Here is a 26,762-nt window from a genome sequence, read left to right as displayed (position 1 = left end):
CGCAGCGAACTGGGGACTGCGCAGATCAAATGGACAATCAGCATCATAGCGTCCGTGACGTAGACAGACTTGGGACAGAAGGTTATTTATTCACGGGAATGTTCGATGCGTCTTTATCGCAGATCCGATCCATCACGCAGGATGGACCCAAAGGAATTTCGATAGTTACGGTGGAATGATGAAAACTAGAAATGGGACTGTAGTTACTAAAGGCTAAAAGCTACACATGATATAAAAGTATTTCCAAGGATCCACTAGTACACTCTAAACCTAAAATATAAAGGGTTTTACTACTTACTGAGTTGGTTACAAAGAGGGGTGTGTACACCTTTCGAGTTTCGAACCAGACTGGCGCCTAGATGTGTGACGTGACATCACAAACGGCAACTGGTCTTACACACCTTCTTAATTCTAATTCTTAAAGTGAACATTGTACAAATAATGCGATGTTATCTTGCAACATAGCTTGCAGACAACTTACAAAGGTGGGATTTCGAACAGATGAGGTCTGTTCGAAATACACTTAAAATTGAAGCATTACAAAAAACAAAATTGAAACCCCTTCCGAGGGGAAACAAGCCTTACGACAAAAAATACGTAAACATGGAGGTACACGGAATTATAAAAAAAAGCCCCGTTACTGCTCGTAACGGCACACTTTCAGTTCCAACGATTGTTAGAGAACTCAACCAGGTAAGTTCTCTAAAGTTCTCAGTTTGAAGTAACTTAATTACAACACCATAGGTCTTCTTTAACTAAACGAATTCTCAGATTTAGTTTATTAGCTCGGAATTTGAGAATTTACGTAAATATCTAAATTGAACTTTAGTAGTCGATTTTGACATTAAATTATTACCCCTTTGTGTCGTAAGCTGCTATGTAAGTACTAATTAAAATTACGAAAGGGTGTGGTTACGAAGTCCGGTTTCCTGTTCTTTATACAGAATTTGTTCGGTTTTTAATTTCCTCGTTTGAGGACTTTATTAACTTTCGGGAATTTTTTTTGCCGGCTTTGGTACCTTGTCTTTCTTGTGAATATTCGGAAAATTTCGAATAGTTCTCTATTTTTGGTGGCCTCTATTGTTATATTGTCGTGGTTTCTTTGATTTGTTGCCTTTATCCAATTTAAGCTCGTATTTAAATCAAATTAATGATTTTTACTTAATTTCTATCTTCGTTGTGCTTAATCTATAAGACGGTTCTTGGCACGACTATTTTGCTTGTGTATTTATGACGAATTGTTAGGGTTGGCATCATTATGGCTAGCCACGATAAGACATTGTCCGATTCGGAAGTTTTGCAAAAACTCCGAAGACAGAGAGCTCATAAAAGGGGGCTTATCTCTAAGGACTTTAAAGCTCTAAATGCACAGTCTGACTCTTTATCTATTTCCGTCCTTGACGATATGTTAATTCAGATTGAGAATTTCCTCTCAAAAATACTAGATTTTGACAAGGAAATTCAAGAATTGCTCCCCGAAGAAGAAAAGGACGAGGATATGGAGAAATCCAGAGCTTACCGCCTGTCCGTTCTTCTTCAATTGTCTCCTTATAAGGAACGGAAACAAGAGTTAAGAGGAGTTTTTGAATCTCAAATAGGTGAAAAACTAAACAAGTCCACTGATAATTCTGTAAAACTTCCTCTTCCTCCTATTGTTCTTCAACATTTCGAGAACAATTCCAGCAATCCTTTTGCTTATTTCAACTTTAAAAAGGGTTTTCTGAATGCCTTAGCTGGTATCCCTAATCTGACTAATAGTCAGATGTTAATTTATTTGAATGGATACCTCAGAGGGGAGGCTTTCCATTTAGTAGAGAACCTTCCAGTGGATGATTCAAGTTTTGACTCTGCTTTCCTTCTTCTTGATGAGTTGTATTTCAACAAGGAAGAAATTCTTGATAAGGTGTTGATTTCCATTATTAATGCACCGGAGGTCTCACTCTTGAGAGACCTTGAAAGTTACATTAGGTCTGTAGATTCCAAGCTACAAGACCTTAAGGGAATTGGGGTAGATTTCACTAGGCCAGGAAGCGAGGTCATTTTCTTGATAAGTAAATTAATCTTGATTAAACTGCCTAAATTTTTTCTAATTGAATTGTCTCGGGTGATTAATTCTAATTACCCCAATTTTAATCAACTCAAGGAAGTTTACCAGTCAATTTTGTTTAGACTTAAAATGGGATCAGATGATCTTGGTGTCAAACCTAAATAAAGCCTTACTACCAGCTCCCTTGCTTTCAAGGAAATTTCCTTGAAAAGACCTGTTGATTCCAGTAAGGGAGTTGATGGCTCCTTTAAGGTCAATTCTAATCCCATTAAGAAGTCTATCAGTAGATGTAAATTTTGCCCCGCTTCCGACCATGCTAGTTCGAAGTGTACTTCATATAAATCCCTTGAGCACAGGAAAGCTAGAGCATCTCAGTTAGGACTGTACAATAGGTGCCTAAATCATGGACATGGTTCTTTGGAATGTCCTGGGTTAAAGGCTGCTCTGCCTTACAAATGTTTTGTTTGCAACAAACCTGAGCATCATGGAGCCATGTGTCCTATGGCTTATAAGACACCACTTTCTGAGGGGAAAGTGTTTAATTTTCATAATTCAACAGATTCCATTGTTCCTTTGGTCTCCCTTCCTATTAGCAGAGGAAAGAGAACTGCCCAATGTCTCTTTTTACTGGACACTGGAGCCCAGTTTTCTATCATTAACAAGGAATTTGTAGAGGACAAAGTTGGACCTTCTTTAAGTCCTCCTATGGACAAGTTAGTTTCTTCCTTTGGTTTACCTCTAATGAATAAAAGAGGTTTTAACTATACTGCTAACTTAAAACTCCCTTCAGGGATAAATTTGTTTAGTTTGTTCTTTGCCATTGAAGGATTCAACTTGTTCTTACAAATTCCTTCCTTATCTTCTGTACTACTTAGTATGAATAATCACCAATTTTTGTCTCGCCAAGTTTTCCAAAAGTGAAGGGAGACCAACTGAATGTTTTAGGGATCCTCGGAAATGATATTCTTCAAAACTTCTCAAACTTTTCAACTGAAAGTGCCCCCTTGTATGGTAACCTGTCATGCAAGGTTATCAAACTTGCTGATGGTTACATTCCATATGGGACTGGGGCTCAATATATCACTCCTAGTGAGAAGCCTTTCTACACAAAGACAATAATATGGGGGATTCCTGAAATGCCCTCTAATGAAATCAAAGACGTTGATAGTTTTAAATGTAAGGAGAGGCCTTTGAGGATAAAACCAGACTTTGACCTTGGAGTGGATTCTTTTAATTTGCTTAGAGGAATATCATGAAGATTCACTTGTTTTCTATAATTCTTCTTTCAAGACCAATGGAGTTTCTCTAAAGAAAACTGAGAAAGGCACTTCTATTACTCAGTCTTATAAGACTGTTAAATATTTTCCTCCCAAAAGGTTAGGCAAAGAAAAGTTTCTTGTCAACTTCTGTTTAGAACCTGTAAGTTCTCAATTTGATCCTTTGCAGGAAGTCTTTATTAATTCTAATGTTGAGTATGGTCTTGACAATTTCTATTCCTTAGAGTCCATTGGTATTAAAGAGGAACAGACCCCAGATATTAATAATTTACACATTGATGAATTTAAACAGTCCATTTCCTTCAAGAATGGACATTACTATGTGAAGATCCCGTGGAAAAAGGATTTGGTGGATCTTGTTCCCTCTAACCTTAAGATATCTCTAGCTGTAGCTCATAGGATTTATGACAAACTTGAGCAAAAAGGGCTTAGAGAGGATTATGAAGCTGTGTTTGACCAGCAAGAGGCCTTGGGTATTATTGAGCCAGTAACTAAAAGAGTCCCTGGACAAATCTTTATACCCCATAGACATGTGTTGAAGGATGATGATCTTTCCACTTCTAGAATAAGGCCAGTTTTCAATTGTTCTCTCAAAGTAGGAAAAGCTCCTTCCTTAAATGAAGCTGCATTCCCGGGAGTTGACTTGATGAACAACCTTCTCTCTCTCTTGTTGTATTTCAGGACCAATAATCATGTCATTTTGGCTGATGTTATAAAAGCCTTCTTGGAGATCCGTTTGAAGGATGAGGCTGATTGTAACAGGTTCTGTTTCTTCAGGAGGATTAATGACCAGTATGTACCCTTCAGGTATAATACTATCATTTTTGGCTTCATTTGCTCCCCTTTCATTCTAAATTTCATTATCCAACACCATCTTTCTTTGCAGCCTGACTCTCTAACTGCCTCCTTAATCAAAGATAAATTTTATGTAGACAATTTGGTCTACACTACCAATGAGCTTTGTTCTCTCCCTGCAATGGTCGAGAAGATTAATGAGATCATGCTTAATGAAATGGAGGTTTACCTCTCAGGGAGTGGACATGCAATTCGACTTCTGTTCTTTCTGTTCTTGATCAAGAAGTAGTTTGCAATAAAGAGGAGGTTAAAGTCTTGGGTTATATTCATAATAAGGATCATGATACTTTGAGAATCAAGGATGTTTCCCTTGACAAGAATGCCTCAACCAAAAGACAAGTTTTGTTTTCCTTGTCTTCTGTGTGATGGCCCACCATCCTCCATGTATATAAAATTATCTGTATCTGTGTTATCCTGTACTTGTTAGGTAATTACGTATGTACGGTAAAAACTGCTTGTATACTTTATGGGATCTACTCTCTCTAAGCCGACGGACGTGAAAACCAGTTCTGTCCGGCTCATCCTTCGCCTTCCTCCCGTCCTCGCCAACTGTATATAATGCCTGCCGGCTCCTAGAGCGAGCGGACTTTCGTTGGTTGAAGCGACGCGTAACTTTATCTCTCCCATATTGCTTTTGCTCTAGTACCGTGGCGTCACCACGTAATCTATATTCTCATGACTTGGTTTCGGTGGAGGAATTAATTGTCAATTGATTAATTTTGTTGTTGTAAAGTTCTTATATTTGTTTTGTTGGCTTTTTGTTATTCATTAAATCAGTTATGTTAACTTCCGTTTGGATTTGCCTTACCCACATCAAGGCCACCAAGTACAAACCCCTCCTAGACATATTTCCTTATATCCTTGCGGAAGGCATAACATCTGTATTTGATCCTTTAGGGTTTTTCTCTCCTGTGCTCTTGCATGGAAAAATCCTTATTAGAGAGATGTGTCAAAAGATGGTGGATTGGGATTGGAAATTAGATAGAGTTACTTGTTAGATGGAACAAGTTATGTGAAAATTTTAGGGAGGTTAATAACCTATCCATTAAAAGGAAAACCTTTTGTACAGAATTTCCCATTAAATTGTTTGTATTTGCTGATGCTTCCAAGGAAGCCTATGGAGGTGCCATATATGTAGGGCAAGAAGGAAGAGAACTAAAGGAGTCTAATACCTCTCTTTTATTTGCCAAGGTCAAGGTGGCTCCTATTAAACAGAGTACTTTACCGTCTTTGGAGCTTATGGCAACTTTTCTATCTTTGAAATGCCTCAATACTATTTTTGAGGAAGGACTGGTGTCTGCCCCACTGGTTGAATCAGTGGTTCTTTTTGTTGATAGTCAAGTTGCCCTTACTTGGATCCTGATCAACAAGGCTCCTAAGAAAAATATATGTCAATAATAGATTGAAGGAAATTTCCAATCTTTTGGAAATTTTCAAGGCCAAGTTCACACCCATTTCCTTTACTTATGTTCCTTCTGAACATAATATGGCTGGTTTCCTAACTAAACCTTGTAGTGCTAAGGTCTTCAAGGAAAAATTTAATTGGTGGGTTTATGGACCTGAATGGTTGTTGTTGCCTCCTCATACTTGGCCAAAGGGTCACTTGGGATGTATTCCCTCCTGTTTCAAGGGGGACATTGTCAATGCGGCTGTTGTACAAGTTGACACTCCTCCTCTAATAGATATCTCTAAGTTTTCTTCCTATAGCAAACTTCTTCATCACACTTCTTTGATTTTTAAGGCTGTCTTTCTGTTCAAGAAGTCTAATGCTGACCCTGTTAAGGCAGCATCTAATTATTTAATGAGTATTATGCAAAGGGATTCCTTTCCTGCTGAATTGGCTTATTTGCAGAATTCCAACACTAATGATGTACCTCCTTTGGTAAGTCAAATGAACCTTGTTCTTGGACAAGAATGGTTTGATTAGGTCCAAGGGCACAATTGACAAGAACATTAACCTCAAATATGAGGTTGTCAATCCCCTTCTCTTTTCCAAATCTCATCATTTAACTAAGATCCTAATTTTCTTTGCTCATTGTCAAGTTATGCACATGGGACTACAGGCCACACTTAATTTCCTTCGTATGCACGGATTCTGGATACTTAAGGCAAGACAAGCTGTTTTAAGCATTTTGAAGGATTGTATAGTTTGTAAGAAATACAATTCCCGTACAGTTAATTATCCTTCTCCTTCCTCTTTACCTGCCTCTAGGGTGAATCCAAGTGTGCCCTTTGCCCATACTGCTGTAGACTACACAGGGCATTTATGGGTTAGAGACAGGAATGGAGAGAAGGTTAAGGCATGCATACTTATTTTCACATGTTTCAATACTAGAGCAGTTCATTTAGAAGTTGTGGATACTATGTCCACTCCTGAGTTCAATTTGGCTTTCGTTAGGTTTCCTAACAGGTATGGAATTCCTTCTGTTGTTTATTCTGACAATGCTAAATCTTTTGTACAAGCGGGAAATGTTATTGAACAATATCTTCTGAATTTGAAGAGAAATTTAAAACTTCCCCTGTTAAGCATAGAACCATTCCTGTTTATGCTGCTTGGTATGGTGCCACTTGGGAAAGGTTAATACAGACAGTGAAACAATGCTTGTATAAGGTATTGGATAGGTCTGTTCCTTCCATGGCAGAGATTACCACTCTTTTGTCCGATGTTCAAAAAATTTTGAACAATAGACCACTAACTTATCATTCTTGTGAAAATGAGGTAGATGTTATTACCCCAAATCTTTCCTTATTGGAAGGACCATTCCTTCCTTGATGTTTGGAGACTGGGAACAAGTCCCTGAATGGGAATCAGGAGAAGACTACCCTTCTCTTCTCAACTTGGTTATGGACTGTAGGGATTATTTCTATGAAGAGTTCAAGAAACGATGGTTGACAGAGTACTTGGTCAGCTTAAGGGAAAGGGATAGAGCTGTATATCACAGTTCTAGAAGCTGGGAAAAGGGTGATATTGCCTTTTTGAAACTCCCCTTCAAGACCAGACCCTTCTGGCCCTTAGTTCGTATTGTGGAAACTTTTCCTGACCAAGACAAGGTGATACGTACAGTCTCTGTCGTTAAGCCTGATGGAAATTCTATTAAAGTCAACATTAAACTTTTAATTCCTCTAGAGCTGCATGCTGAGTTCCAGTCTTGAGGATGAATCCCCTGGGGATCCTAATGTTCAGGCTAGAGAGTCTGAACCCTTTGAAGAGGTCTCAGACTTATAGGAGGTTAACTCTTTACAAGACGATTGTGTCTCTCTGGAACCTACCTCTGTGAGGCCAACTTGTAAGACTGCACTGGCCTCTAGAGACCTAGTGAGGTCTCTAGCAAACAAAAACTTGTCATAAATTTTGTTCAAAAGTGTTATATTTCTTAAACACTTTCTTTTTTGTTGTCGGGGAGGCTGTGGTAATTGTTGTTACGGGAATTGCATTGTTTACCTTGAGCTACGGCAATTTCCTGAAAGCTTGTTTAATTTTCGAATCGGGAACCTTTCCTGTAACTTTGTACCACACTATCGTAATTTTAATTAATATATTATTAAACTCCCCTCCCTCTTTATTTTTTAAGCCTATGTTGTAATTTTGATTAACAAATCGGGAACTTTAAGAACTTTCTCCTGGCTTCGAAGCCGTTTTACGAGCTTGTAAGAATTCCAGCCAAACGAGACTACGTTTAGTACTGAATGTCAGACAAGCTTCAACTCTGGTACCAGAAGGACAAATAAACCTCGGCAAGGGAATTCTACTGTTAGATTGAAGCCTCAAGAATAAACTTTCAGTTCCAACGATTGTTAGAGAAATCAACCCCAGGTAAGTTCTCTAATGTTCTCAGTTTGAAGTAACTTAATTACAACACCATAAAGGAAAAAAAAAACAAGAATAAAACAGAGACAGAAAAAAAGAAATTCTATTGGAGAGTAGTGGATATGAAAGTGAAGAAATGGTTCATAGCAGAGAAAATCGAAGGGGAAACAGAAAACACAATGGAAGTAGCAGAAAATAAAAAATAAAAAGTGTCTTACACAAATATAGATGGAAAAAGAACTGGACATAATGGGAATTGTAGAGACAAAATTGAAAGGTCCACTACCACCCAACAGTGTAGGACATGGTGCATATAATTGTTGGATTAGAAAGAGAGAGGTAAAACAAGGGGGTGGAATTATGTTCCTGACTAAGAAGGATATAAATGTGAGGAATGTCACATATGGAAAGAATAGAGTAGAGATGATAACAATGGAAGTGGGGGACAAGGATAGGAAGAGCAGGAAGTTTGTAGTGAATTATGTGCCTCCTAAAACGGCTTCATGGGAAGAGAGAGAACAAAAATATGTTAGAAGACACCAGGATATCACTAAGATAATGGATGATGGAAGAATAATTATAATGGATGACTTTAATTGTAAAGAAATCTCCTGGGAAGAGATGACAGTGAAAGGTGGAGATGACCTATGGGGAAATGTATTACTTAATATGATTATTGAACAATGACACAATGGATACAAGAGAATACTAGGTATAGAAATGAGGAAGAACCATCGAGACTGGACCTAATAATCACATCAGAACCCGAAATAGTGGACAAGATCGAATATAAAACACCAATAAGTGAAAGTGACCACATATTGGCTGAACTGGATCTAGGGAAAAATACATAAAAATATATATATATATATATATAGAAAGGGAAGATTGATGTATGAAATAACAAACTTTGACAAAATATAAGAATTCTTTAAAAAAAGCTGACTGGGAAAGAATATACAAGGAGGAAACAACAGTTGAAGAGAATTGGAGTATTTTGACAAAAATTTATAAAGGAGTGGAAAAGTATGTGCCAAGACAAAAGCAAGAAAAAGAATATGTAAAGTGTTGGTACAGCAAAAGATGTAGAGAATTAAAAGACAAAAGGGATAAAGCTTGGATAAAAAAAAAAAAAAAAAAAAAAACTGAAAAATGGAAAACATATACAGTACTAGTTATAGAAATGAATAGATACAAAAACACATAGAAGAAAAGATAAAATTAAAAAATGTCATAGAAAAATGTAAAGATCAACCAAAATTATTTTACAGATTTGTAAACAACAAACTGAAAAGCAAACAAGAATTAGAGAAACTACGACAAGGAGGAGTCGAATACACAGAGGAAATAGAAATGGCAGATATTATGAATAAGCATTTTAAATCAGTGTTTACAAGGGAGAACATACAACCTAGAGATATTGAATGGGAGGAGAAAGTTCCCCCTATGAGAGATAGAAGTATCAAGAAATTAAATAATGAAACACTTGAGTAATCTCGATGTCAGAAAATTGCATGGACCGGATGAAATGGCAAACTGGATTTTGAGATAATGCAGGAATGAACTAACAGACAAAATACATAGCCTAATAAACAGTTCATTGAAAGAGGGAAAAGTTCCAGAAGATTGGAAAAAAGCAAATATAATACCAATATATAAAGGGGGAAACAAGAAAGAACCTACTAACTATAGACCAGTCTCTCTTACAAGTACGATAGCTAAAATCTGTGAAAGAATGATCAAAAGTAGATGGGTAAAGCATTTGGAAAAAAAACAAAGTACTAAATTCAAGACAATTTGGATTTTGACTAGGACGATCATGCGTCACAAACTTAATGTGTTTCTATTCAAGGCTAATAGATGTAATACAAAAAAGAGATGGATGGGCTGATTATGCATTACTTGACCTGAAAAAAGCTTTTGATAAGGTGCCACATAAGAAGTTGCTTAAGAAATTAGAAACTGCAGGAGGAATACAGGACAAACTACTGAAGTGGACGGAAGACTTCTAGCATACAAGAAAAATGAGAGTGGTGATAAGAGACAAACACTCCAATTGGGATGAAGTGATTAGTGGTGTTCCAGAAGGAACAGTGTTGGCCCCAATGTTTGCTATATAATTATAAGGATGAAGGAATCGAAAGTTATATGAGCTTCTTGGCGGATGATGCAAAATTGTTGAAAAAAGTGAACACTGAAGAAGATTGTGGGTCGCTACAGAGTGATCCCAATAAAGTATGGGAATGGAGTAGGAAGTGGGAGATGAAATTCAATATTAAGAAGTGTAGTATGATGGAATTTGGAAGAAGCAAAAAAATAGAGGGATCATAAAAATTGGGAGAAGAAATAAAAAAAGTAGAAAATGAGAAGGGCCTGGGAGTCATTATTATGAATAATATGTCCCCTGAGAAACATATAAACAAAATTTTTGGAGAAACTTATAATTCAATAAGAATATATAATCAAAGTGGCATTTACATAACTGGATGAAGAAATGGTGAAGAAAATACTTGTCACTTTGATAAGACCAAGATTGGTGTATGCAGCAACGACATGGTCACCAAGTACAAAAAAATGAATAACAAAACTTGAAAGAATACAAAGAGCAATTATGAAATTGGCACCAACACTCTCAGAACTATCATATGAAGAGAGACTAGCAAAACTTGAGGCTACAGACATTAGAGCAAAGAAGAGAGAGAGGAGACTTGATAACTATTTATAGAATCATGAAAGGCATAGAAACTATTGATAGAGAGGATCTAATAAAATGGGATAGTAGAGATACAAGAGGACACAGAAAGAAAATTAAGAAAGACAGTTATAGAAGAGATCTGAAAAAGAACAGCTTTCCTCACAGAGTAATAGACATTTGAAACAAGTTAGATGAGAATGTGGTGTGTGCAAAAACGATACATACATATACCAAGGCTTTTTCCCCCTTACTAGGGAGGTAGCCAAAAAGGAAAAGGCATAAAATCATTCCCACCCATTCCATCCCTGAAAACACTCCACACCCCTCCACCCTCCCTCCCATCTTAGCACCTCCAAGATGATGGGTCATCCCTGCACCCTGTCCACTGCCCTGGGTCAGAAGCAGTGTCGCAAGACACAGCACATCCACAGCAAGGCCGCTTCATTAAATCGGCGACCCCCCCTCTCCGTCCCCCCATATAAAAGTAAAAAAACGATACATGAATTTAAAAACAGTCTAGATAAAATGAGGTATGAAGACGGGACACCACGAGCATAGCTCCTCTTCCCGTAAAATACAACTAGGTAAATACAGTTGACGCCATGGGTATTGGCGCGAAAAATGTGCGCCAATACCCGTGACAAATTATTAAGGACCCCCATTATACACCTAAGAAAACCGACACTGGTATTGGCGCGAAAGCACATGGTAGAGTAGGCGGAGTTTAAGTCCCACGTGCAGACAATAAAGATCTCAGTTGCCTATTGAATAACTCAGTTGCTTTTTGTGATTAGTCGTGACCGCATCAATTGTTTTTTTCCGCTCTGACGTGCTGTGTTTTTTGTGGGATTTTTGTAATAATGCCACGAGGCCCAGAGCTCAAAAGGGAGAAAATTGCAGCAATAAGCTCACTTTATAAGGCAGGAAAGTCTAACAATCCAGACCAGAGTATTGTTGTGCAGTGTCCAGAGATGGACAAAGAAATGCAAGACAGCAGGAGGTGATTATCCCCCACTCCAAGTCAAGAGGACTGGACCAGCTAAAAAGACATCAAAAAGGACTCTGAAGGTTATCCAAAGACAGGTGGAAGCTGAACCAAGGATAACAGCCAAAGAATTGAAAGAAAAAAATCCAAAACTCTTGCAAGATGTGTCTGTTAGGACAATACAACGCCGCCTCAAGGACGATTTGTCTTTTGAGCATCAGGCACCACGACGCAAACCTCTTCTGATGGAGAAACAGAAACACAAACGTGTGAAATTTTGTAAGAGATATCTGAATTGGGACAATGAAAAGTGGAAGAAGGTTTTGTGGACTGATGAGGCTACATTTAATATAACTGGGAACCGAGGAGGTAAGGTTAGGCTCCGTCCAGGCACCCTGATAGTGTCATGGTATGGGGTGCGTTTGGGTACTATGGTGTGGGCAAGCTAGTTATATTACCTAAAAACACAACAGTGAACAAGGAATCATATTTGGAACTGTTGTGTGACCATCTTGAGAATTGTTTTGATGCCTGTAAGAGTGAGGTGTTCATGCAGGATGGTGCCCCTGCACACACAGCAAAACTAGTCAAAGAATGGCTTGAATTTGTAGGAGTGGATTACATAAACGATTGGCCTGGTAATAGTCCAGATTTCAATCCGATTGAAAATGTGTGGGCACTGATAAAACGAAGACTACGAGGCTGTAACACGGCAACTGTGGAAAAGCTTGTAAAGGCTATTAAGGACATTTGGGACAATTTAGAACCCTCAATGCTCCAAAGACTGGCTGAATCTGTTCCTCGACACCTTGAGAGCTGTCTGAAAAGGAAAGGACTACCCACAAAGTGTTAGAGGCTGGTAGGTTCTACATATATGTTAGTATTGCACTTCTTTTAGTGCTACAGATGAAAAAAAAAAAGCATCACGCCAATACCCGTGGTGCCGACTGTACACACATAACCACGGGACTGTGAACACCTTCGTCATCACTGGTCCCCAAAGAAGAGGATAAATGAAAAAAAAAGGAAACCTGGTTTGTGTTGTGGGGGAGGGGAGAAATCGTGGGTGTCTGTAATGATATCTCTGCAGTGCTAGTTAATTGTATTAAGACATAATTTGCGAAAAATGAAGGAAAATAACGAGAAGTCTGACTCAAAAGGCAACTGTGAACCAGAGCAATCTGGTGACGTCATGTCGAACCCTGATGTAAACAAACATTTCATCACTCCAACCATCATACAGGAATGTCACAAAGATGCTTTTTCTGGATTTAGTAACTACGAAAGCAGGAGTTTAAGTCGAATCTTAGAGATAGAGAGGGAAATGAGCAAATATAGGATACGGTGGGAGAATGAAATTATGAAATTGAGAAACAAAATTGTTGGTCTAATGGATTGCTTAGCACAAGCAAACTCTGAGATCTCCGACCTGAGGAAAACTAACTTGGATCTAAGAAACAAGATTAAGGAATTGAAAAAGGAAATAAGAGAGCTGAAGAGTGATAATGAAAAGAAGAGAATTAATGATACTACCAATAGCAAAAAATTTAAAAGAGGTAAACAACAAAATAGAGGAAATAACTGAAAAAAATGAAGAGAACTTAGGTGAGGAAAGTATCCGCAAGATTAAGAAATGGAAGGAAAACAGTGAATATAAAGAAATTGTTTTCAAAGAAATAGTCCAACAACAAATGCAGGAAAATGCAAAAGACAATTATCCAAGTAATTAATGAAAAAGCAAATTGGGTCAGAGACACAGTGGATAGGAAAAAATGTATTGCGGTATATGGAATAAAAGAAAAACATGGTTTGGCGAGGTACATGAGAGAAAAAGAAGTAAAAGAGAGAGCAATAGAAATCCTAAAAGAAATTCAGGAGGGAGCCCAAGACATTGAAGAAACATATAGAATCAGTCACTGGCTCCGATCATGTTCGCTGTATACATTAATGACATGAATGAAGGCGTGGAGTGCTATATAAATTTTTTTGCAGATGATGCAAAATTACTTAAGGTAAAAACGGAAGAGGACTGCAACTCATTGCAACAAGGTCTGGACACAATATGGAATTGGACTCAAAAGTGGGAAGTAAAATTCAATATTAAGAAATGCAGTATAATGGAATTTGGAAAGAGTAGAAACAGGATATCAAAAGATTGTATAGAATTGGGGGAAAAAAAAAAACTATGAAAAAGATCTTGGAGTGATGATTGGAAAGGACATGAAACCAGATAAGCATATAAATAAGATGTTCGGAGAAACCTACAACTTATTGAGAGCAATCAAAGTGGCATTTACTTATATGGACGAAGAAATGATAAGGAAAATACTAACTACACTAATAAGACCAAAACTTGAGTACGCAGCATCACTTTGGACACCCAGTACCAAAAAGAATATTAAGAAACTAGAAAGATTACAAAGAGCGACAACAAAACTAGCACTGACACTCGCCGAACTAACATATGAGCAAAGACTATCCAAATTGAACCTACCAACTCTGGAACAAAGAAGAGAAAGAGGAGATTTGCTATCTACAGAATAATGAAAGGAATGGAAGTTTTAGACAGGAACGACCTAGTGTGGGAAAACGGTAAAACAAGACACGGAAAAAAAAAAAAAGTTATAGAAAAAACTTGAAAGGAACAGTTTCCCACACAGAGCGATAAATACATGGAACAAATTAGACAACAAAACAGTATGTGCTAACACTATACAAGATTTTAAGATAAAACTTGATGCAGAGATATACAAAGACGGGTCACCACAAGCATAGCTCACCTCCCGTATATTAACTAGGTAAATACTACAGTAAGGATAGAAATCGACCCCTAAAGATAAAACTAAGATCACAAATGGTAGAAGACATATTTGAAAAAGTAGGTAACTTGGCAAGAAGTGAAAAGTACAATAAGATATGGATAAAAAGAGAAATGAGTATTGAGGGATTAAAAAATGAAAAGACACTAAGAGATGAAGCAAAGGAAAAAACACAATAAGGATGGAGACAGAAAGCAAGGAATTCCATTGGAGAGTAATCAACATGAGACTGAGGAAATGGTACATCAGAATGGGCAAACCAAAGAGAGAAAAAATGGAGAAAGAAGAAAATTGAAAGTGGCCTATACCAACATTGATGGATTAATTTCAGGACTGAAGGGACTTAATGATTACCTGCTAGAAGAAAAACCAGACATATTGGGAACTGTGGAGACTAAACTAAGTGGTGAAATACCATCCATCGATGTTGGACACGGACTAAATAATTACTGGATTAAAAACAGAGATAAGAACTAGGGAGGAGGAATCATGTTCTTGGCCAAGAAAAACTTGAATGTGACAAAAATTGTGGAGGGCAAAGGTAATGTAGAACTGATCATGATAAAAGTCGAAGACAAGAACATGAAAAGAAGAAAGTTTGTGGTGACTTATGTGCCCCCAAAAACAAACACTTGGAAAGAGAATAAGCATACAAAAATATTAGAAGATACAAGGCAATCATTAAATGAGATACTAATGGGCTGGGGTAATCTGGTAATTATGGGGGACTTCAATTGCAAAGAAATTTGTTGGGAAAGGAAGATTGATGTACAACAAAATGGACTTTGCAAAACTAAAGAAATTCTTCCAGAATAACTGGAAAAAATTTATATGGAAGACAAAAGTGGAATAGAAATGGAATATCTTCACGAATAATTACAATAAAGGGGTAAATAGGCACGTACCAAGACAGAAACGAGACTGTACATTAAATGCTGGTTCAACAAAAGATGCAGTGAGGCAAAAGACAGAAGAGACAGAGCTTGGAAAAGGTGGAGAAAAGATAAAAAAAACCTGGTAAATGGCAAGTCAAACTATAGAAATGAGAAGAGAGGAAAAAAGGAACCATGAAAAGGATATTATAGATAAATGCAAAGAGCAACCCAAACTATTCTATCGATACATGAATGGTAAACTTAAAAACAAGCAAGAAATGGTGAAACTATGCCAAGGGAATATAGAATACACAGAAGTAGAATTGGCCAAAGTCATGAATAATCACTTCAAATCTGTCTTCACTAGAGAGAAAGCACAATATTGGGACGAAGATAATGAAAGGTGATCTCCCCCCATGAGTGAGATAACAATAACACAAAAAGAAATATTAGAACACCTATCAAACCTTGACGTCAGGAAATCACATGGCCCAGATGGTATTGCAAATTGGATTTTAAAAGAATGCAAAGAAGAACTAACGGACAAAATACATAACATAATAGATTGCTCACTTAAAGAAGGAAAAATACCAAAAGACTGGAAAAATGCTAACATTGTAACAATATATAAGGGAGGAAACAAGGAAGAACCAACTAACTATAGGCCAGTCTCACTAACAAGCACTATAGCCAAAATTTCTGAGAAAATCATCAATAGATGGGTAAAACACCTGGAAGACAACAATATAATAAACCCAAGACAATTTGGGTTCAGACAAGGAAGATCATGTACCACAAACTTAATATGTTTCTACTCAAGATTAATTGACATAGTGCAAGAAAGGAATGGATGGGCTGATTGTGCCTTCCTGGACTTACAAAAAGCTTTTGACAAAGTACCACACAAAAAATTATTAAAATTACTGGAACATATAGGAGGGATACAAGGGAACCTACTAAAATGGATGGAGGACTTCCTGACTGGTAGAAAGATGAGAGTAGTGCTCAGAGAAAAATATTCTTGGAAAGAGGTGATCAGGGGGGTACCTCAAGGATCTGTATTGGCTCCAATAATGTTTGCTATTTATGTGAATGACATGGATGATGATGTAAAATGTTACGTGAGCTTCTTTGCAGACAACGCCAAACTGTAAAGGAAAGTTAAAACTGAAAAGGGTTGTGAATCACTGCAGGAAGACCTGAATAATGTATGGAACTGGAGTCAGCAATGGGAAGTGGACATATTAAGAAATGTAGCATAACAGTTTGGAAAGAGCAAAAACAGAATATCAGGACAATATAAAATTGGAACCAAGGAGGTAAAGGAGAGATCCGAAAAATATTTGGGTGTATTTATCTCAAACGATTTGTCCTATGACAAACAAACACAATTGTCGGAGAATCCTACAACTTGCTAAGATCAATAAAAGTGGCATTTACATATTTGGATGAAGATATTATTAAAAAAATATTGGTCACACTGATAAGGCCTAGACTAGAATATGCAGCAACATTGTCGTCAACCAGTACCAAAAAGAATACAAAGAAAATAGAAAGAATCCGAAGAGCAGCTACAAAAATGGCACCTGCACTTGCAATATTGTCATATGAGGAGAGATTGGCTAAACTGGAGTTACAGACTCTGGAGCAAAGAAGAGAAAGAGGTGACCTACTGACCATCTACAGAATCATGAAAGGCACAGAAATACTCGATAGAGAGGACTTGTTAAACTGGGACAGAAGCACAAGAGGACATGGAAAAAAAAAAAAAAACAGCTACAGAAGAGATCTGAAGAAAAAGTTTTCCACACAGTGGACACTTGGAATAAACTGAACAATGAAATAGTGTGCACAAAAACCATTCATGAGTTTAAGAGCAAACTAGACACTGAGATACAAAGGCGGGACACAACGTGTGTAACACTTCTTCTCGGAAAATACAACTAGGTAAAATAGGTAAATATATACAACCACTCCTCGTTTAACGACAACACAGAGTAACGACGGGCTTTATGACAGACCAATATTAGTTTAACGTAAATCTCCCGAAGTTACGACGTCGTGTACGATAAGTTGATTGAGGCAAATTTGTATGATGTTATAAATGAACTTGTACGGTGGATATTAGCTGAGAGGTAAATTGTTCTGAAGCTTAGGTCTACATTACCATCATGCAAGCTGCAAAAACTACCTGGAATACAGTATATACCGGTATTCGTAAATTTTTTGTTTCAACCATGGGCGCAATATAGCAATAGAAAATTATTTTTGTAAATTATAATGTATTAACGTAATATGCAATTTTGTGAGCGGAAATAACAACAAAAAAGGTGCTAAAACAGATTTCTAAAGTAACGAAGTCGTGTCGGACGAATGGGACGCCATGTTTGTTATGATAGATGCCGACGTCGAAGAAATGAAAGGATGATAAATTCGTCTAACCTAAACTGAACTAACCTAACCTGTGTTTAATAAATCATTACCTGCAAATTAAATGTCATCTGGCTCGTCCTCGTTGTCTTCGTCGTGAGAGACGCTGGCGGGCTTTTCAACCACTCAGCTTGTGGGGTATACAAAGTTCTTGCAGCTTGAAGGAATGCATGTATCTCCCCTTCATAACATTCCTTCAAGAAAATGTACATGGCGAGGTACTGTCGGAAGTACCGAGGCCGTCAATTGACAGACGACAAGATGGCGTCCCGATCCTATGCTACCGACTTCGTTCATTAGCATATTTGCTTGTAGCAAGGTATTTTTTATTTTCATTTCCGCCCACAAAATTGCATATTACGTTGATACATTTTAATTTACAAAATTAATGATTAGTTTTCTATTGCTATACTGCGCCCATGGTCGAAACTAAACAAATACCCCGGTATTTAATATGGAATGTCAGCATACGCGGATTTGGTTATACACGTTATTTGAGGGTTTTCTGTAATATCAAAACAGTAAATAAAGCTTTAATGTACTGTATAAAGGAGGGAAAATACACGAAAATAAAGATACATGTATTGCTGGACATTGTACATACAGTACATGTACGTATATGTATACACTTTCGCTTAACGACCAATTCGGTTAACGACGGCGATGCTGGTCCGAATTGTCGTCGTTAAATGAGTGGTTGTATATACATATTGCACATATTTATATACATGTACATATATATATACATATATATATAAATACACAAATACATATACATAAACTTTTTTTGTATATACAAGCACCTGGCTTCGCCAGCAACGGCTGCGCCGTGGGTGCTTGGCCTGCGGCGCTTGTGCCTTTTTGCCAGTTCAGTGGGGGACAAACATACACCCGTGTTCATTAAAAGACAGCCGGGAGTCTTTAAATTTTAGTTATTCTTAGATATGAGGGGACGGAGGGGGGGGTCGCCAATTTAATGAAGTGGCCTTGCTATGGATGTGCTGTGTCTTTAGACGCTGCTTCTGACCCAGGACAGTGAACAAGATGCAGGGATAACCCGTCATCCAGGAGGTGACAAGATAAGTGGAATGTGAAAGGGATGGAATGGGTGGGAGTGGTTTTTATGCCTTTATTTTTTGGCTAACTCCCTTATAAGAGGGGGGGGGGAAGCCTCTGGTATATGTACATATATATATATATACAGACGCTCCTCAACTTTCGTTTTAGTTACGTTCCGAACGGCCGAACGTAACGTGAAAAGGAACGTAAGTTGTTCCTGTACGTTCCAGTAATATATGACCGTTCATACTGTACTATACATCCATAAATTCTATTACCGTATCTTATAAAACACCCCTAAATCATTAATTATAAACATAACACTGTAAAATAATAACATTGATATCAAATAATTTAAATTCAAGTAACAAAGTGAGATGATGGAGAAAGGGGGAGGGGGAGGAGGAGGCAAGGCACGTTCAGTCTGTCATTTGTGCCATGTAAACAATGGACGCAGCGTCATGCGTATCATTTGAACATCTCGTACTACTGAGAGCGCGCTAAACTAAAAAATTCACATAATATATATATATATATATATATATATATATATTTCAGTCAGTTCAAACGTAACATCGAAAAAACGTAAAACGAATGAACGTAAGTAGAGGAGCGTCTGTATATATATATATATACAAAGTAGACCACGTGGAAAAATAAACTAACAAAGCAGAGCGCTTTCGTATATTACATCTTCACTTTTGCACTGAAGATGTAATATATGAAAGGGCTCTGCTTCGTTAATGTCTTTTTCCAAGTGGTCTACTTTGCATAAGTGAACACACATACCCGTGTTCTTATTGGCATATTATATACATATATATATATATATATATATATATACACACACAAAGAAATAAGAGGACAAATAAACCTAGACATCAGAAAGTCACACAGGCCAAAATACACAAGGTAAATGATTTCTCACACAAAGAGGGAAAAGTACCACAAGGTTGGAAAAATGCAAATATTGTACCAATATTCAAAGGAGACAAAGAAAACCCAACCAACTATAGACTGGTCTCCCTTAAAAGTACTATAGCAAAAATGTGTGAAAAAAGTTATCAAAACTAAATGGATTAAACACTTGGAGGACAACAAAATATTAAATCCAAAACAATTTGGATTTAGAAGTGGAAGATCATGTGCCACAAATTTAATATATTTTTATTCAAGATAGAAATAATTCAAAAAAGGGATGGATGGGCAGATTGTGCCTTCTTAGATTTACAAAAAGCATTTAACAAAGTACCACACAAACAGCTACTAAGAGAAATTGAAACAATAGGTGGAGTACAAGGAAAGTTATTGGAATGGGTGAGAGATTTCTTGAATGGGAGAAAAATGAGGGTGGTACTCAGAGACAAGAACTCAAATTGGGAAGAGATAAGTGGAGTCCCACAATTCTCTGTATTGGCTCTGAAAATGTTTGCCATACATATAAATGACATGGATGAAGGTGTGGAATGTTATGGGAACTTCTTTGTAAATTTTTTGAATAACCCACTGTCGGAGAAACAAAGCAAAAGAAACAGACAAACTGTATATTTTGACCACTATTGTGGTCCTCTTCAGCAGATAGGTACAAGGTAAGATGTACAAGAATATATACAGTGAGAGAGGTACAAAGTGGGAACAAGGGGAGGTGGCGCAAGTCACATGTCCGAGGTGGGGCGGACTCGGGAATGGTAACAATTTATTCACAGCATAAGTTGTTATACAATCAGGTGACCATTGCCCTTTTGATGTGTTGAAATTTGGCAAGTTTTTGATATGGAAAGATTCGACTATCTTTCTCCTAAAGCTACAATTGGACTTATAAATTATTTCTGGTTTGTTCCAATCTATGCGGTGATCCTTTGTTGATGTATGGAGGAAGACCGCGGAGTTGTTTTGTGCATACCTAACAGAGTTTTTGTGCTCTTTTACTCTGGTATTGAAGTCCCTACCAGTTTGACCCCAGTAAACCTCATTACAATCTTTACAAGGTAGTTTACATATTCCAGGGTTGTTATCTGATTTGGGTCTATGATGTATGTTTACTACTTTGTGGAAAATGTTATTAGGATAGTTGAAGACCAATTTGATTTTATCTTGTGGACATTTTAGAAGCTTCATCCAATAAATGGTTGTATGGGATCTTTATACATTTATTGTCCCAATTGTGCTGGTTCTTAGTTTGGGAAGAGTTCTTATAATGGCTGAGTTTTGCCTTGCTAAGAGCTTTTGTCAACGACCAATTTGTATAACCTAATTTGCTCAGTTGTAAGTTTATTGTTTCTAATTCTTTATTTAAAAATTGGACGCTACAAATTCTTAATGCTCTTAAATAGAGGCCCGAAGCAACACTTAGTTTAACCCTTTCTGGATGGTAACTAAAAAAATGTAAATAGCTACCAGTATGCGTGGGCTTTCTATATACTGTGAAATCCAAATGTCCATGACCTTTGATCACTAATATATCCAGAAAGGGAATGCTGTTATCTTCTTTCCATTCAACTTTAAATTTTATACTTGGTGACAAATTATTAAGTTTGAAATGAAAGTCATTAAATGGTTAGGACTTGGTATCTGTTTTGCCATGAAACCTTGTAAACATCAGGCCCTTGATTATATTGTTGGTTTTGACAATTTTTTGGCTTCAAATGAATATGATAAGGACTTACTATGCTTAAAAGGTGTTTTGTTACAAGGTATTATGAATTGTTTCAGTGAAGGATGCGGTTTACCTAAACTCTACAAAACTGCAATAGAAAATCTCTCTAGACGTAAAGATGTCATCATCACTAAGGCCGATAAAGGGGGTAAAATAGTAATTATTAATGAATCAGATTATAATTCGAAAGTATTTGACCTATAGAGGACAGAGACTTGTGAACAGCTGACCAAAAACCCACTTAAAAGCACAGTGACTGATTTCAACAAACAAGCACGGAAGATAGTTGGAAATGAGTTTTTCAATAATAATTCTCTTGTGATCAACCCTCAGTTACCTAACTTTTACGGTCTCCCTAAAATTCATAAAGAGGGAACCCCACTTAGACCAATAATTTCCAACAGGAATTCGTGCACAAACAGACTGTCAAAATGGCTCACACGTTTACTTTCGCCATTTGTGGGTACTTTTTCCAATTCACATATCAAGCATTCTGAGGATTTCATCAATAAAATCAAGCACCACAATATACCGTATTTTTCGGACCATAAGGCGCTTTGTACCATAAGGCGCACCCGTAATTTGCTATTCCCCGTCCTTACATAAGGCGCACCTGGTTAGGTAGGTCAAACACCAGAGGCGCCACCGTCGATGACGAGCACAATAGCGCGTCATTTTATGCGCACGCCATGCAAACGGCCAAATTTACATACCGCGGGAAATTTCATTCATACAAATGTTATGCGAGTGCATTTACTACGATCGTAGTAAATTTCAAACAATTACATCATCAGTTACCTGTCGGTACATAAAAACATACGATAAACATGGCGGCTTGCATTCAGCAGTAAATCGAAAATTGGTTTATGTTTCAGTGTAAAAAATGGGCTAAATAAATTCAGTGTATTGGCAACTGACCAAAATGAACGAAAACTACTAGTCTCGCGGTTTGTTCTAATACCAAAATAAAGGCAGCGTGTTACGGAAGAGCTGAGAAATGGGTGGTACTAGTTTTTTATCGGGTCGGATTATCGGATAACAACAGCATCAACGTCCATCCCGCCATCTTATCTATGATCACTGGTGGTATGAATCAAACTTCACTCTATTAAGTTTCTTACTATTATGTTATTAGTGTAATAGACTTATAGTTGAATTATTTGAACTATTTTCTTTAAAATGTGTGATTTTCATGTAATATGATCAAAGAGAAGTTACGTTTTTATCCTCCGTAATATTACGGACCACAGCTACGATTCGTCCTGCCCGCTGTCTATGATCATTGGCGGTATGGATCAAGCTACACTATTAAGTTTGCTACTGTTGTGTTAATAGTGTAATAGATTGCATATAGTTGAATTAATCAAACTATTTTCTTTAAATTGTGTGATTTTCATGTAATATGACGGTATTCGTAGCTGTGGTGGGTAATTTTACAGAGGATAAAAACGTAATTCTTTGATTAAATTACATGGAAATCACACATTCTAAAGAAAATAGGTCAAATAATGCAACCATATGCTAAATTCTTATATAAAATTGTGCCTGTCAGTAAAAACCGTCATTGTTTACGTTTGATCGGCGATTAGTCAGACCGCACGTTTCGGCCCGATTTTCCCTTCAAAATGCAATATCTAGAGAACTAGGACAGCTAGATGGACAATTCAAATTGCATTGTACTCATAGCGACTTTCTGCATACCATGAGAACTACTTCAGCTCAAATATCAGGAATTCCATTTTCATGTTGACCTAGCTAACCTGGTCTCGTCATCGGATAATCATGCAAATGTGAGTGCATTCAGAACTGAACATTTTCGTTGTTGAATGAGAAAAATCGGTTGGGATTTAGCAAAATTACAAAAATAAATGATATATTTTTTTTATTTTGGTCAGTGAAATCAGACCACCTCCATGGACGGTCTGCCCTGCAAATACCCCTATAAAACAACAAACATGTTACGGGAATTGTGGGGAATAAAACCAACAGTAGCAGTTTATTCCCGGAATTCTCTATTCACTTAAAAACACAAGATTACAAATGAAGGTAAAATTTTAGTTTCGACCATGGGCGCAATATAGCAATAGAAAATTAATTATTAATTTTGTAAATTTTAATGTATCAACGTAATATGCAATTTTGTGAGCGGAAATAAAAAAAACAAAAGCATTGCTGAAACGGATTTCGTAAGTAACGAAGTCGTGTCGGACGAATGGTACGCCATGTTTGTTATGATAGATGCCGACGTCGAAGAAATGAAAGGGTGATAAATTCGTCTAACCTAATCTAACCTGTGTTTAATAAATCATTACCTGCAAATTAAATGTCATCCGGCTCGTCCTCGTTGTCGTCGTCGTGAGAGACGTTGGCGTCCCGATCCTATGCTACCGACTTCTTTCATTAGCATATTACGTTGATACATTTTAATTTATAAAATTAAAATTTGATCTTATATTGCTATATTGCGGCCATGATCGAAACTAAAAAAATACCCAAATGACTAGTCTGAGTGGAGCGAGACTAGACCAATGCAAAATGGCTGTCTGTGTTGTGGACGCTATCATGTCATAGCATTGATAGCGTGAATGAATGCGGTGGCATGGACCCGAAAACTGTCGAATTTTTCGCAATTTTCTTGTCAAGATACATGCACCTTGGTTGTAACTTGGTTGTAACTTTTGTTTAGCCTATGCACTGTCGCCGTCGGCAGGCTAGCTACGAAATGTGTCAAAATAGTACGTCACTATCCGAGGCATTTTTTTTTTGCACTGAAGCCACATATAAGGCGCACCGCACGATAAGGCGCACCACCCGATTTTGGCCGATTTTAAGGATTTTGCCCGCGCCTTATGGTCCGAAAAATACGGTACCTGCTAATAGTAAATTACTAAGCCTCAACATAGTCTCTCTCTTCACTAGCATCAATACATACATACATACATATACCAAGGCTTTTTCTCCCTTACAAGGGGGGTAGCCAAAAAGAAAAATGCATAATATCATTCCCACCCATTTCATCCCTGAATACACTCCACACCCCTCCACCCTCCCTCTTATCTTAGCACCTCCTGAATGACGGGTCATCCCTGCACCTTGTCCACTGCCCTGGGTCACAAGCAGTGTCGCAAGACACAGCACATCCACAGCAAGGCCGCGACCCCCCCTCTCCGTCCCCCCATTGCATAAAATGAGAGGACAGGGAGAAATCCCTTTGGGCTGCGTCAAATTTTGCTCACACATACTACCTCACCCCCCATCCACCCGCCCATTCCACCTTATGCAATCACAACATCATCCATATACAACCATTCTCCACTCACCCCTGTCTTCTGTCCTCTCCCGTCCTTCCTTAACAGACATTCCACTCTTCCCCAAAGCCCCCTTCACCCCATCCATCCACCTCATCCTAGGACGTCCCCTAATGTTCACTCCCTCCAAATCTGCCTTCCACACCTCTTTTACTAGTCTTTCTTCACTCATTCTTTCCATGTGTCTAAACCATCCTAATATTCTTTCATCAACCCTATCTCCCAGCTCCTTTTTCACCCCTGTTCTCCTTCTCACCTCCTCATTTCTCACCCTATCTAGCCTAGTAACCCCCATCATACTTCTCAGACACCTCATCTCAAACACATTCAAACTACTTCTCTCTTCTTCTCTTATGTTCTATGTTTCTGCCCCATACAGTGCTGTTGACACAATCACTCCTTCATACAGTCTCCTCTTAGCATCCATTCCCAAATGTCTATTCCTCATTACACTCTTTAATCCACCAAGGCATTTACTCATTTCTCAATCTACATTCTACCTCCACTTTCACTCCACCTTTCCCTGCCACATTTGCACCCAAGTATCTAAAACTATCCACTTCCTCCACTTCCTCCAGTCACTCTCCCTTAATGCTCACTTCCAGTCTACTGCCACTTTCACCCCTTGTACATCTCATCACCTTACCTTTACCCACATTTATCTTTAGCTTTCTTCTATCACATACTCTCCCAAACTCTGCCACCAGCTTCCTCAATCCCTCCTCCGATCCTGCCACAAGCGCAGTGTCGTCCGCAAACATTGCAAACCTATCATATGAGGAGAGATTGGCTAAACTGGAGTTACCGGCACTGGAGCAAAGAAGAGAGAGGTGACCTATTGACCATCTACAGAATCATGAGAGGCACAGAGGAACTCGATAGAGAGAACTTACTTAACTGGGGCAAAAGAAACACAAGAGGACATGGAAAGAAAATAAAAAAACATAGCTATAGAAGAGAACTGAAGAAAAACAGTTTTCCTCATGGAGTTTTGGACACTTGGAACAAACTGGACAATGAAATAGTATGCACAAAAACCATGAGTTTAAAAACAAACTAGACACTGCAAGATACAAAGGCGGGACATCACGAGCATAGCTCCCCTTCCCACAAAATACAACTAGGTAAATACAACTAGGTAAACTAGGTAAACAACAGCTGGCTCACCTCCCACTTTTCTCCATTTTCTTTAACCATCTCCAATCCCTTGCCCACTACCCTTGCATTTACCTCTCGTACCACCCCATCCATGTATAAGTTGAACAGCCAGGGCGACATAACGCATCCCTAACAAAGTCCCACCTTTACTTCAAACCACTCACTCTCTCCATTTCTAATCCTGACACAAGCTCTACTACTCTCATAAAAACTCTTGACAGCTCCTAGAAGCTTTCCTCCTATCCCGTATATCTGCATAACCTCCCACAGTGCCTTCCTGTCTACCCTATCATAAGCCTTTTCCAGATCCATAAAAGCCAAAAAAACATCCTTCCCCTTTCCTATAGCTTTCTCACATATCTGTCTTACCACAAAGATCTGATCTACACAACCTCTACCTGTCCTAAATCTACACTGTTCCTCACCAATTACTCCTTCTGTTCCTCTCCTAATCCTCTCAATCAAGATCCTCCCATAAGCCTTCCCAACTACACTCAACAAGCTAATCCCTCTGAAACTACTACATTCACACTTGTCCCCTTTTCCCTTGTAAAGAGGAACTATACAGGCACTCCTCCAGTCCTCCGCCACTCTACCCTCTCTCCAACAAACATTAAATAACCTCACCAACCAGTCCACCATCACTGTACCTCCCTTTTTCAGACATTCTGCATGGCATCCATCCAGACCAGGTGCCTTACCTGCTTTCATCATCTTAACAACTGCCTTCACCTCATCCTTCCTTAGTTCTCCTCCATTCTCCTCACTCATCACTCTCATTTTCTTCGCA

Source organism: Oratosquilla oratoria, unplaced genomic scaffold, assembly GCF_046742065.1.
Source record: "Oratosquilla oratoria isolate Oo_2021 unplaced genomic scaffold, ASM4674206v1 SCAFFOLD47, whole genome shotgun sequence".
Taxonomy (NCBI): Eukaryota; Metazoa; Arthropoda; class Malacostraca; order Stomatopoda; family Squillidae; genus Oratosquilla; species Oratosquilla oratoria.
This window is presented reverse-complemented; position numbering follows the sequence as displayed.